Source organism: Culicoides brevitarsis, chromosome 2 (assembly GCF_036172545.1).
Source record: "Culicoides brevitarsis isolate CSIRO-B50_1 chromosome 2, AGI_CSIRO_Cbre_v1, whole genome shotgun sequence".
In the NCBI taxonomy this organism is placed as follows: Eukaryota; Metazoa; Arthropoda; class Insecta; order Diptera; family Ceratopogonidae; genus Culicoides; species Culicoides brevitarsis.
The window spans coordinates 35,644,801-35,659,785 of NC_087086.1; positions in this window are offsets into that span (position 1 = coordinate 35,644,801).

The window sequence follows — 14,985 nt, forward strand, 5'->3', positions numbered from 1 at the left end:
TATAATGACTAGTTTTGTGGAATGCAATTTACTTGTGAATTGAATGCTTTAAAGTTTATGGTTAGTTGAGTAACTTGTTGAAAATTTAATTGTTTTGAAAAGTGTGTGTGTGTGTGCGTGTATGTTTGCATCATCTAAGGTAATTAAGTGAAATTGTTTGTCTGTGTGATGGGGGAATTAGGTTTTGTGATGCCTGTGGAGCAGAGAGAGATTATGCAAAAAAAAACTGAAACTTGTGTGAACATACAAATAATTGGAGTTTTATGTCATGCGAATGAACTTTTTGCAAGCCTCGTGTATGAATTTCAAACAGATTTTTCTGTTTTTAACATATGCTCTAATTAAATGAAAAGGCTTTTGACCTCTTTTCAACCAAAATTTGAATCAAAAGCAATTTTGAACCAAACTTTTGTGGAGACGCCTGATCCATTTTATTTTTTCAATTTGTTTAAATTTCACCTGCAGATGAAAGAAGACCAACTTCTTCAACTTTGTTTATTTCTTACACTTTCTTATCATTCTTTTTCTCCGTTGAGCAGAATCATTTCAGATCTTTTCGGTCTGATACCTTTTTTTATTTATTTTTACATGTTTGTCCATCTCTTCCTTCGCTTATCTGATGCCGGAGCACGTCTAAATTTTTTTCACCTTCTCGACAAACATTTACATGATAATGCGATGAAATAATAAAGTTGAAGAAAAAAAATTGTGTTCTCTACACTTTATAGCTATATTTAGTTACAAATTGAATTGAATCGTTTTTTGTTGTATTTTTTTTTTTTTTTTTGTTTAAATTGGTTGCCATACCAATGACACGTCTAGCATCTTATGTTCTTTATTATCATCTCACAAAAATTTATTTCGATAATATTTAACGAGAGAAGACAAAGAAAAAGACGAAATATTCTCGGCTCACTGCGTGTATCTTTTATACTTTTTTGTGACAATAAAATCAATATGACAGCTACTTCGGCAACACAATAACAACATTTTTATGTAGAGATTTTTTTTTCTTCTAAGACATTTCAATTTTTTTGGGTAGAAGGAGTTTTTGTTCATTTTGACGTCTGTCTGTTGAATGGAATTAAATTCATTTAATAAAATTTCGTCTTTATATCTTGAACTTCTTATCTAAGTTTCATTCAATTTAAACTCCATTTCAGATCACATGATCATGGAAGCTGTCAGATGATCTGGTAGCGTGGGAAATTAAAGATGGATGCAATAATGAAACAAAATGGATGACTCCTGATTTTTTATGGATGAAGTTTAAATTAATTTTTTAATGAAGAAAGTCACAAGATTTTTTTAAGTACCTAATTAAGGTAAAAAAAATGTCTTTCTTATTCGAATGTTTCTCACAAAGTCAGGAATATGTGAGTTTTGTGACTTTCTACTAATACTAATACATTTTTCAAGCGTCATAAAAAATTTTTTTTTTCAAACATATCGGCGTATATTTTCTTCTTGATCTTTGCTTAAGAAATGTGTTTGAATTCTTCGAAAGGATCTTAAACTGTTCATTTTAATCATCTTGTCAACTTGATACTTCTGAAAAGCTATGACTTTTGAATTTTTCAGAAAATATGTTCAGTGAATTGTTCTCCAAAGTAGATGGAAGTATATTATCGTGCGATCTTAAGAAGCATGTAATGAATTGACCATTGCAAAACTGTTCTACATTCATATATGGATGCTTTTTGTTGGCAGTCTTCATCAAGTCAAATTGTTCCTTTTACAACTTTTTCTTAACTTTAAATGTTTTCTTGCCTTTTAAAATACCTAAAGAAAACATAAAGAAAAATAAATTTTTAATCAAGTTTAAAAAAAATCTTACCGTTTTACCGCATAATATTACCAGATTTCGTAGATTTCTAGATTTTGAATAATTATTTTAAAATTTTCCAATTCTTTCGAATTTTTATTCGTAAAATATTACTTTTGAACATTTATTACTCGAAAACAAAAAAATTCTTAAATATTACCACATTTTTTTACCAAATGCGGTAAGAACTCAAAATGCGCTCAAGTTATTCTTCTATCGAAAACTTTCTTCTCAAACAAGACGAGGATAAAGTCGTCATTATTTCGTTCGTTCATTATTATTATTATCATGGCTAACCGAAAATAGATGGCAAATAAAATTTTATTTGTGACAATTTTTTATGAAGTCTCTATAGTCACAAATAACAAGAAGAAGAAGAATACACGAAATACAATGATAAAAAATATTTTGAAATTCGGCAATTTATTTTATGTTAAGTAAGTCGAAATTTGACAGGTTTGTCACAAAAAACACTGCGAAACATTATAACGACTGTCTCGTTCGTGCGAAAAAAATTTTTTAAGACATTTCCTTTTTCCTTCGAACTTTTTATGACAAGTCGTTCAAATAAAAAAAAAATATTTTTAATTAACGTGTGGTAATAATTTTTTTACAACCGTAAAAAATAAACAAAAAAATAAAATAACGCGTTGAAAGGACAACACACACTTACGATTCACTTGAGCGCCTTCAAATGCGGTTCTCATGGCAACGGACACATTTTTCATTTATTTCCGCGTGTCATAAATGCATGCAAAAAAAGTTGTGTAACATGAGTGCAGCAGGAGGAATTGCGAAAGAGATATGGTACACTGACTTTTTTCCATTATTTTTATTACTGTGAATGTTTTTTATTTTGCACGCATTTCGCACACGACATGCACCCGGGATGCAGATTGCACTTCAGCAACGCCATGTTTTTGAATAATATTTTTATTCAAATCAAGTATCATCATATTTTGAATTCCTGCGTTATTACAACAACCCGTAAAGTATTTTTTTTTTCGTTGTTCAGAAATTTATGCAAGGGTAATATTTCAGTGAATAGAAATATTATTATTATTTGATGCGAGTAGCATTTTTCGAGGAATTCCCGGAAATACATGTGAAGTTACATGATTCTATTGGTTTTACCTTTTAATTATATATGAAAGTACCGTGTACAGTGGAAGCCCTTTTCATTTGATTATATGATGCGATGGAAAATAATTGGATGGGCATATGATTTGATTTGCATTTGGAGTTACATGCATTTTTCATGTCGGATAAAAAAAAACAGTTTTTGACATGACGGAAAATGAGATTTTTATGTTTTTCATTATTTTTTCCTCTCCTGACCTCGATGGGAAATTGAAATATCAGCTAAAAAATTCTCCTGTCCTACTTTTCCAAACAAAACTTGTTTTAAAAATCGATTATTTTCTGTCAATCCTTTAAAAAAGATGACAAGAAAAAAAAGAGTAACTTCCTTTCTACCCACTTTTTCGCACAATAATAATTCATTAAATAAAAATTAAATATCAGCGCCTCGCACAATTGCCTCTGTGCGAAAAATATGAATTTTCTTCCATATCTTCATTATTATCATTATTTCAATTTCAAAACTCGTACAAAACTTTTTTGAATATAATAACACTTCCGATTTTGCACAAAAGTATATAGAGGTACTTATCGTCATCATCATCATCAACACCATCCATGTCGTTGTCGTGTTCAGTGCTCCGTGTAGAAAGCGCGAACAAAAGGATGAAAAACTCAAAATGAAAATGACTTTATTTTAAAATACAATTTTTTTTGTATGTTCGAAAAAGTAAAATAAGACGGAAATGAATGAAATATGTTTTTTAATGAATGGAAAAGACGGAGAAGAAAAGATATGAGGCGAACAACAGAGAAGACGAGTCATTTATTATTATATAAAATTTTATAAATCAGAGCGATGAAGTGTTGAAAATTGTATAGAACTTGTCTGACGGCTAAAAATACGGCTTAATAATAACAATAAAATGAATCATTAGTAATAAAGTTGATTCAATTTCTATATGCCATGGCGGTGCCGAAATAAAACTTTTATAATGAAGCAATTTATTATTTTAATTAAGCGAGTTGTGAATTTGTGTAAATTTTATAAACATTTCAGCAATCTAGATTTTCAGCGAAGCATTCATCTTGATTTGATTGAGATACAAAAGACTAGTAGGTCACGCAAAATAAACTTTGCAATGTCGTCACGGAAAGTAACGACAGTGTTTCAAGGAACATAAATTAAAACAGGGGGTTCAATTAAAATTTTTACTTTAATTTTTTCTTCTATATCTATACGTTAAAAAAATCGATACGAAAAAGAAAATGAGTTTTCGCAAATAAAATTAAGAGTATTTCGCTTTTTAAAAATTTGCAGCATTTTAAATGATAAATCTGCTTAAAATTTTTGATAGATAAAAATCACAATATTTTTTTAGCATATGGTAAGAGTCAATGGCAATGGCTTTATAGAGCATCGAACGCTTATTGAACTTTTTTGTGAGTTATCATATTTTGTATATTGTTACTTGAAAAGTCGCTTCTAAGGATTTCGCGAGAAAAAAAAATCTTTAGGTCATAGGAGATAGACCTTCTGAATGTATGATATTCTTTTTACTTCACGAAAAGTAGTTAGGATTTTCAACTGATTGTATAAAGGTTTGTTCTGAGTCCGCGGCATGCCTCTTATCGAAGTTTTTTCTCAGAATCAAATATGAAACTTAATTGAAGTTGTTGTGTTGAAATTGTACGTCAAGTTCTTCAAAGTTCTTAGCATTACTTCTTCGCTGTATCATGGGACCATTTTTGATTTTTTGTATTTAAAGTATGTAAGGTAGTAAGGACTATTCCTCTCCATATCTCTTTAAAAAATATTTCACTTTTCAAGCTGTTTGATTATTTGTTGATCTAATTCTTCCTTCTGAGAGATTCTGTTACTTCATTGAAATCAAATTAGGTATTTAAAATTTATAGAAATTTTGATTGCTGTCAAAAAATTGAACACCCTGTAAAAAAGAAAAGAAAAAAATTAGTTGAACTCCCTGTACCTATTTATTTAAAAAAATATTTTAATAAAACTATTGCTAAATAAACAAGTTTCTCAAACTTTTCCTATTATTTATAATAATATAATCATAACAACATCCCGCACACAGCATTTCTCGTCCCTTCCTGTTTATTAACGCAGCCATAGAAAAACTTTTTTTTCGCGAATTTTTTTTATCGTCTCCCTTGTGTCACGAGAAAAAAATCCAAGTTTTCGTGCAATTATTAAAATGATTTAAACCAAAAAAAAAAAAAAAGAAAAATACTCAGAAATTCTCTTTTGTTCGCTCTTGAACCAAAAAATTTTTATCATACTTTTTTTTCTCTATGTTTGTGCGTTTTTTCTGTGAGTGTGCCACGAATTCTCTTGATGATTGTCTCCATGAAAATGCACTTAAAAATCGTTGTTGGTACGTATATCGCCAGACAACGACGACAAACACTCTACTGCGCAAATGAGTGACATAATTTTACTTGAATCGGTCCTTTGAGAGGTTTCGCAAATTGTAAAATATATGCACGGCACAAAAATTGTAATTGCACTGCATTTTATTTTATGGATGGGTGAATTTGTTGAAAAGTGTTAGTTGATGCTCAGCATAATTTCGTGCAATGGTCATTCATCCTTTTCGTCTTTGCCTAAAAAGAAGAAAAAAATTTCTTTGAAAACTTAAAACAATGGAAAATTATTTTTTTTTCTTACCGATTTTCTGTAATGACTTTGCTCAGTAAATGACAGAGAAACGTCATCATCAAGAGTTTGATCTGTTTCTTTGTTCCCTTCTCTGACAAGTCAATGAAGGAGGGGATGAGCTACCGTCTGAAATGTGTTGTTGTGTGCCTCAAGTATTTTTCTGTCTCTCTGCTGTCTTTGAAAGACTTGAACAAAAAAAAAAAAAAAGATGTAAAAAGGAAAACCTGACAAAGTAAAAATAATATGATAAACTTTATTTGAGCATGAATTGTACTTTGTAGGAGATTCTTTTGTGGTTTGATGTTTTTTTCCTTTTTTTTGTGTCGTGCAGACATTTCCTTGTGTTTGTAAAGTTATTTTCAATCGTATTTCATGTACTTTTATGATGACATGCAGCTTCTGTGTGCAGAGAGATTTTGTACAAAGTTAAGAAGTGTGTAAAAGTTGATAAAGGATTCCCATAAGAGAGAGAGAAATGTTTGAGAAATTGGGATAGGAATTGGTAAAAGTGCTTTGTTCGGTAGATGGGTTCTTTAGAAATGGTATTGGAGATATTTTTTGATTAAAAATATTTTTAAAAAAATTAAGGATATTTTTAATTTTTATATTCTGTAAAATAAATAAAAAATAAAAATAAAATGTACTAAAAAAATTAAAATTCAAAATATAATTAATTAATTCAAAAATTAAAAATATAATTTCACTTGAAATTTCTTAAATTTTACAATTTTTTTTTTATTTTTATTTCAAATAAACTTATTTTCTTATTTTAACATTTTTTTATTAAATCAAATAATTTTTTAGTAAATTAAATAAAAAATATTTAATATTAATAAAATAATTAGAAAATAAATAATTTAAAATAAACAAAAAAATTAAATATATTTTTTTTTAATTAAATAAAAAATATTTAATATTAATAAAAAAATGTTAAAATAAAAAAATAAATTTAATTGAAATAAAAAAAAAGTAAAATTTAAGAAATTTCAAAGGAAATTATATTTTCAATTTTTGTATTAATTTATTAATTAATATTTTTTAATTTTAATTTATTTTTTTTTTAGTCTCCATAATTTTTAATTTTATAATTATTAAAAGATTTTATCCTAAAATTAACACAAAATTTATAACGTTTATAAAGTTTCATATATTTTATTTTTTATTAAAATATCAATAACAAAATTATCTTTTAATTTGAATTTAATTTAAATAAAATAAAAATAATTAAATAAAAAAATAAATAATTTTTTAAAAATTTACTTAAATAATTAAAAAAATAAATAAAAAAATAAAAATTAAATTTATTTTTTTTAAATTTAAATAAATTTTTTATTTATTTTTTTTTTTATAAAATTTAATTTAATTTTAATATCAATAAAATAAATTTATTTATTTTTTTAATTTAATTTTTTAAAAATATTTTTTTTACTTTTTGAATTATTTTCTTCACATCAAACATTTTTTTATCAAATTTTATCCTCAACCAGGTAAAAAATTATCATTATTTATCCTTGTCTCATCTTATCCTTCTAATACTTTCTTCATCCGACAAGACAAAAACAAAAACAAGATTTACATAAATCCAAAAAAAAAAGTTGTTTCGTCAGAAAAAAAAAATATCCGCCAAGGGTCAAACAAAAAAAAATCAATGTTCAAATAATTTTACCTTTTCCTCGTTTACGTTTCCTCCTTTTTCTCACAACACATATGAGCAACATCATTTTTCAAAAAACACAAAATTTATATTCAAGTCACATCACATTTTTTCCTTCGAAGTACAAGAAACAAAAAAAAAGTTTACCATAAAAAAAATACGGAAAAAAGTGACTTTTCTTCATGTTTTTCTCGTTCAGCATGGTGAACAGAATATGAAGTTAAGAGATGATGTTACGGTGCATTAATTTTATTTATTTATTTATTTCAAGGCCAATTTTTGCGATAGTTGATCAAAAATTGCTTCGAGATAATAAATCGCAAAAACATGAAAATTTTCGGTATGACGTCAACCGGAGTTGTGAATTGTATTCAATTGAGTTTCAATTGGCTTATATAACAATAAACAGCGGGCCACATATGAAGTTGGTACATAAAAGGGAGGAACGTTTAAGGGAAAAAATTTGATTTTTGTCAGATTTTAAAGTTTTTCGAAGGAAAATGGGTTCCGGGCTAACGAATCAAGTGACTGACTCTTATATAATCTGAATGCGAGTGCATGAGGCGCATCAAAATGCAGAGTAGACGTGAAAATAGTACTATAGTATTATAGTGACCACCATTTTAAAGTGACCTACATGCGTATTAAATAATATTTTAACTAACATTTGTACACACGTTTTCCGCCTGCTTCCCTCGCAGCACCCTTTGTCCAATTTCTGGCGTTAGAGCGTGTGCATGCGTGCATCGTCCAGTGCGAAATATTACCGAATTCCGATTCAACATCCGTTCTTTACTCTACTACTTCACAAATCCCAGCGATGCAGGCACAAAACATGACCACACACACACACACAACACGTTGATTGGCAAATAAAATCATAATTTGATCGCCCTATTGCACGCTCTTTGTACTAACTTTGCCATGCGAGTCGGAATGAGTTATACAACTCTTGAACTTTTTTTCCTCTCTCTTTTCACCCAAATTCAGATATTCAGGCTAATGATGAACGTTTGTTGTCCAGCAGAGGAATTTTCAAAAATTGATTTATATGACGACGAGGAAAATTCGCTTCGGGCGGAAAAGTCGAACAGATGGCTTGAATTTTGTCACGTAACTTCGTGTTATCACATAATAATCATAATCATATGACATGAATTATGTACTACGATGCGACCGCTGACATGACATCACAATGTTTAAGAATAACGTAAAAGTTACAAGTTGAAGAGCAATTTTTGTTTTTGTTTGAAAGTTTGTCAAGATGGATGGGATTCAAGTGTATTTTTGATATAAGAAGTGAAAGTTTGAAAATTTTTTGATATTCTTAAGATTAAATTTTGAATAAATTTTATGTTCTAATAATAAAGAATTAAATTTCTTGACGAATTTTAAATAAAAAAAAAATATTTTTAGAAGTTTTAAAAAAAACTAAAAAAAAATTATTCGAAAAAAATTATTGAATTTTCTTTTGATTTTTATTTTAAAAAATTATTGAATTAAAACTAAAAAAAACTAAGAAAAAAAATTTTTAAATTAAATTAAATAATTTTTAATTATAAATATTTTAAATAACCTTTAATTGAATTTTCTTTTTTTTTTTTGACAAAAACAGATCATTTTTCTTAAAAAAAATTAAATTTTAGACAAAAATTTTTTTTTTTTTTGAATATTTTGTCTAATTTAATAAATTTGGTAACAAAATCTAAAATTAATTCATAAAATTTGTGATTCTCTGAGAAAAAAGTCAAAATTTTTGAGAAAATTTAAAGAAAATGTTTGAAAAAAATTCAAAATGCCAGAGGAAAATTTTATTTTTTAAATTTAAATTTAAGATTCGAGAAAAATTTAAAAAAAATTTTAATGAATAAAATAAATAATTATAAAATAAATTAAAATAGAATTTAATTTAATTTTATAAATTTTATGAATTAATTTAAGATTTTATTTCAAAATTTAATTAAAATAGACAAAATATAAAAAAAATATTTATTTTTATGTAAAACTTCAATTTTTAAGAAATGATCTGTTTTTTCAAAAAAAAAAAAAAAATAAAAAAAAAAAAAAAAAATAAAGAAAATTAAATATTTTTTTTTTTCTTAATTACAATTTTTTATTTTTAATTTCTCAACTTTTAATTTAAAATTTAATTATAAATAAATAAAATTAAATCATTTAATAAAATATTAAATAATAAAAATATTTGAGAAAAATAAAAATTATAAAAATTATTAAAAAAAAAGAAAAAATAATTGTTATTGAATTAATTGAATTATTTTTTTATTTTATTTTATTTTTTTTTATATTTTTTGAACTAAATAATTAAAGAAGAATTAAAAACTAAATAAAGAATAAATAATTTTTTTTTCTTTTAGTAAAAAATTGGATAAAATCTCATAAAATTGAATTTAATTCACGAAAAAAAAACTCTCAAGAGAAATCATAAGAAACCAGACGTCTCCTCTAAATTTGATTCAAGCAAGAATCAACAGACAGACGTGTCAAAAGTCTCGCAGCTATAAAACACTTTGATAACACGACACGCAGCAGAAGAAGAAAAAACAATAAAAAATAAAGCAAAACTAAGTCTCTGTGACTGTTTCAACCACTGCATCAATAATATGATGTCACATTATTCCACAGGGAAATCATTTCTAAAATATATCTCTCATAACACACATGCTGCGAGTGTTTCTCCTCGTACCTCCCTACTTTTAATGTGTATTCTGCTTTTTTATTTTCATTTTTTTTTCTTTTTTACAGTCATCAGCATAATAATATTTTGTACAAACAGAGAAGAAACACTCCCTCTCCCATTTTTTTATTTCCTCTTCTGGCTCCGTTTTCAGTAATATTTTTAAGGATTTTTTCTTGCCTCGTCCGCCAAACTGTTTTTCGCGTTGTGGCGGTGCGTGCCTTGCTTGCTCATTTATATAATTTTTTTTCATCATTTTTATTATTTTTTATCATACATACGTTCGTCGCATATTATTGTTTGACGCAAAGGAAGTAACATGCCAACCCAGTTGAGAATATTAGTAGCGTTAAAATGTGCTGGTAATATTTTTTTTATGAAGTTTAAACTTAAGTAAGCATTTTTCTTTTATTATGTCTTCATTTTTTTCACTCCAAAAGCATTTTTCATGAGAAAAAATTTTTTATTATTAGCAAAAAAAAAAGTCTGTCCGGATTAAAAAAATTATTTTTTTTTTAATTTTTATTAAAATTATTTTTTTTAATTTATTAAAAACAAATTTTTTATTAAATTTATTAAAATGATTTTTTTAAATTTAATAAAAAAAATAATTTTAATAATTTTATTTTAAATTATTAGAAATAAAATTTGATAAATATCTATAATAAAAAAAATAAAGTAATATAAAAAGATTTTTTAAAAATTATTAAAAATATTATTTTTAAAAAATAAATAAAATTAAAAAAATATAATTAAAATTCAAAATAATTATTAAATTTGATTTTTTTTTAAATTTATAATTTTTTATTTATTATAATTTTTTTTTTAAATAAATAAAATTTAAAATTAATTTTTTTTTAAAAAAATGAATTAAATTAATTAAAAAAAAATTAAATAAAATTATTAAAAAATATTTTTCTTTAATAATTAAATTAAATTTATTTTATTTAATTATTTTTTTTAAATTAAATATTAACTAAATATCATAGAAAAATTTTAAAAAAATATTGAAAAATTAAAATAAAAAAAAAAATAAATTTTTAAAAATTAAAAAAAAAATAATGAATTAACCTTACGTAAAATTTTTTATTATTTTTTTTAATAAAAAAAAATTAAAAAATGCGATAAAGTAATTTTTTTTCAATACAATAATTATTTAAAATCTCCTTTTATTTTCTTTTTTTTTTCTTTCCAACGCACATACCACAGAAAAAAATATGAAAAATAAGAGAAAAGCACTCTTATTACTGCGGAAATGTGGTGTACAGAGGAAGTGTGATAATAACAGCAGTAGGAGTTGTTTGAGGAATCTGAATACTACAACGCAGGTCATTGCCATTTGCTCTTGCTTGCTGTTTTTTACAAGATAAAATTAATTTTTTTCTTTCTCATTTTTCTCCCGCAGGAACACTTTTCACTAAATGATGACATTTTTTTATAATTTTTTTTATTATAAGCAAGTTTTCTCTTGTGACTGAGATTGCTGATTTCACGAAATTGTCCACAAAAGCACCTTGAAAATATTTTTTCCTCATTTTTTGATTTATTTACGTGAGGAAAAAGTTTTTTTTTTATTTTCCTCATAATTTTAATTTATTTCCCTAAATTATTCAAGCCTGTTGTTGAAGCAAGGCGTCGGCATTGAAAAGCCTTCAGCAACGTGCCATTTATTCAATTTCGGAGGCATTAGTGCGTAAAAAGGGTCTTTCCTTATGAATTTATATCGAAAAAACCTGTTTCATGTAACAAACAACAAAAAAAAATGTTTTGTACGAAGGAAATGAAGAAACCACAAGAAAAAGACTGAAAATCAAACATGCAGTAAATCATTTTCTTATCCTTATCACCGTCGACAACGTCGAAGAGACAAGAAAAAATCCACAAGTTTTATTGACAATCCACAAAAAAAAGGGACACATTTTTCATCGTTACATCTTTTTTGTGTCAAATCTCGTTTTTTTCTCGCATGCCGAGATGAGATACAAAATTTATAATGATAAAAATTTAAAGAAAATTGATTCTCGTCGAAGAAAAAAACTTTATTTACATAAAAGTCGACCCGAAACACAAAAAATTCGAAAATCTCCATGGAAAAATTCTGCACGACGCAAAAAAAAAGTTTATTTATATGTCGTGCATGCATATTTTTCGTGTCAAATCAAGTTAGATGTGAAGAAGGCGCCACATTGTTATTTTCGTGTCCACACAATTTTCCTCTCGTTCCTCCGAGCAAGACACAAACCCAAGACGACGTTGTTACGTTGTCACCTGAAATGCCGAGCCGTGTGAAAAGATGCGGAGATAATGATGCCATATCAAATTATGTTGCCTTGACTATTGTTGCGAGATTGAGATGTATATTGCTTCATTTGGATGTCGTCGTCTTCGTCGTTGTTTGCGTTTTCCTCGGAAATGATAATAAAATAAATATATAAAAAAAGGAGGAAAAGTGAGAAAAAGATGAATTCGTATAAGAAAAAAAAGGATAGTTTGTCATGAAGGTACTTAATGTGTTGACTGGAGATATTAATTGTCTCGGTTTCGTTTTATTTGCTGATGTTTTAGGTGATTACGAGACATTTTTCGGAATTGTTTTCGTACTTTTTGGGGATTTATTTTGCTTTAAGTTGTTTTGTTTTGGGATTTAATGGTTTCTCATGAAATTTATTTTTAAGCTAAGATAAAAGAATTAAATTTTTACGAAATTATTTTCGAATTAAATCCGATACAAAACTTAAAAGTAGGCAAAAAATAATTTTAAGGACTTGAAAATTAAATAGGTTTGAAAATTCTTAAAATCTGACAAATTTTTAGAGCCGAAAATTTGTTAAATTAAAACATTTTGAAAAACTGAAAGCATTTCAGGCCTGAAAATTTGTCAGTTTTTAACATTTCGAAAAACTGAAAGCTTTTTAGGCCTAAAAATTTGTTTTTTGAAAACTGAAAGCTCTTTAGGCCTAAAAATTTGTTAGTTTTTAACATTTCAAAAAACTGAAATCTTTTTAGGCATAAAAATTTATCAAATTTTAACATTTTAAAAAACTGAAAGCTTTTTAGGCTTAAAAATTTTTCAGTTTTTAACATTTCGAAAAAGTGGGAGCTTTTTAGGTCTTAAAAATTTGTCAGTTTTAACATTTCGAAAAACTGAAAGCTTTTTAGGCCTAAAAATTTGTCAGTTTTTAACATTTTGAAAAACTGAAAGCTTTTTAGGCCTAAAAATTTGTTAGATTTTAACATTTTGAAAAACTGAAAGCTTTTTAGGCCTGAAAATTTGTTAGATTTTAACATTTCGAAAAACTGAAAGCTTTTTAGGCATGAAAATTTGTTAGATTTTAACATTTTGAAAAACTGAAAGCTTTTTAAGCCTGAAAATTTGTTAGATTTTAACATTTCGAAAAACTGAAAGCTTTTTCAGGTATGAAAATTTGTTAGATTTTAACATTTTGAAAAAGTGAAAGCTTTTTAAGCCTGAAAATTTGTTGGATTTTAACATTTCGAAAAACTGAAAGCTTTTTCAGGTATGAAAATTTGTTAGATTTTAACATTTTGAAAAACTGAAAGCTTTTTAGTTCTAAAACTTGTTTGATTTTAACATTTCGAACAACTGAAAGCTTTTTAGGCCTAAAAATTTGTCAGTTTTTAACATTTCAAAAAACTGAAAGCTTTTTAGAGCTTAAATTTTGTCAGTTTTTAATAATTTGAAAACTAAAAGTTTCTTAGGTTTGATATCTGAAGAGTTGTTCAAAACTTGAACCCTGAAAAAAACTTTAGAAAATAAAATTCTAACAAAAGATCTGAGGAACAAAACACAAAAAAAAGTTCATTAAATATTTCCATCCTACAAATTTCCCAAGTACACTTCTAAACATTCAAAAAGTTCGCAGAAATACCATTACTTATCATCATCACCTACTTTTCAAGAGTTTCCCTTTTCAGAAAACAACCCGATTAAAGCAACTGTAAACATGTAATTAACAAAGTTCAGGTTTCATTACTTCCATTACACCTCTTTGCCGCAACAGCATCAACAACAAACATTTCATTAACATTTTTTTTTTTAGTTTACTCATTATGCCGGGACATTATCAATCCTAATCTTCATCATCGTTGGCAGTTGTTTAAAAAAAAAGTAAAGAACGTGTTTTTTTTCTTTCTTTCGAGGCGAAAAAATATGAAAAAAAAAAGTTTGTTGTGTTTTTTTCCATATTTTTTCGCTTTTCATAGAAAAACACGTACACGTTACTATTTAACACTGCGCTGCACTGAGTTTCTATTGCCGGCGGTGTGAGGCGATGCAACGCATGGAAAAAGCATGAGAGTGAGGCTCGGCCCGAACATGAATGAATAAAAGTGTACAACAATTTTTTTTTTAAATTGGAAAAGCAATTACATGGAATTCGCACACGACTTGCGTGACATGCGCAGACTGAAAATATGTACAAATAATAATCAGAAAACAACAACAACAACAAAGTTTTACTTCTGATGCTGCACACGAGAGAAAAGCATTGCCTCGCAGCAATTTCTAAAGAGCCTTTTGCACTTTTCCACTTTTTTTTTCTCGTGCGTCGTCGTACGAACGTTTAAAAATTATTCCTCTGGCTACGAAAGTCTGACATGCCAACCGAACGAACACATAACATATGTGAAAAATGTGTGGCGTTTTGCTGGAATGGAATGCATTAAATGTGAAATGATAAGTCTTATTACTTTTTTTCGTTCGTTCCACAGCGGAGACGTGAGTGCGGGGAACACAAACATTTATCAGACAACATTTAAAAAATGCATGCAAATTTTTATGTAAATATGTGTGTTTTGTGCAAGTCACTTCATCTCCATTTGCCTACGACGACGTAGCGAAGTTAAGAAGAAAGGGATGACGAAGAAGAAAAAAGGCGGAAAAGACAGATTTTTATAAAAATAAGAGGAAAAATGTTGCAATCATTTGCAGATGTGTGTGTTTGCCTTCATCTTGTCTGACGTTCACATCAATTTGAATGTGATTTCTGACAAAAACAGAAATTTTGTCTTTGAAAGTTTAAGGATGA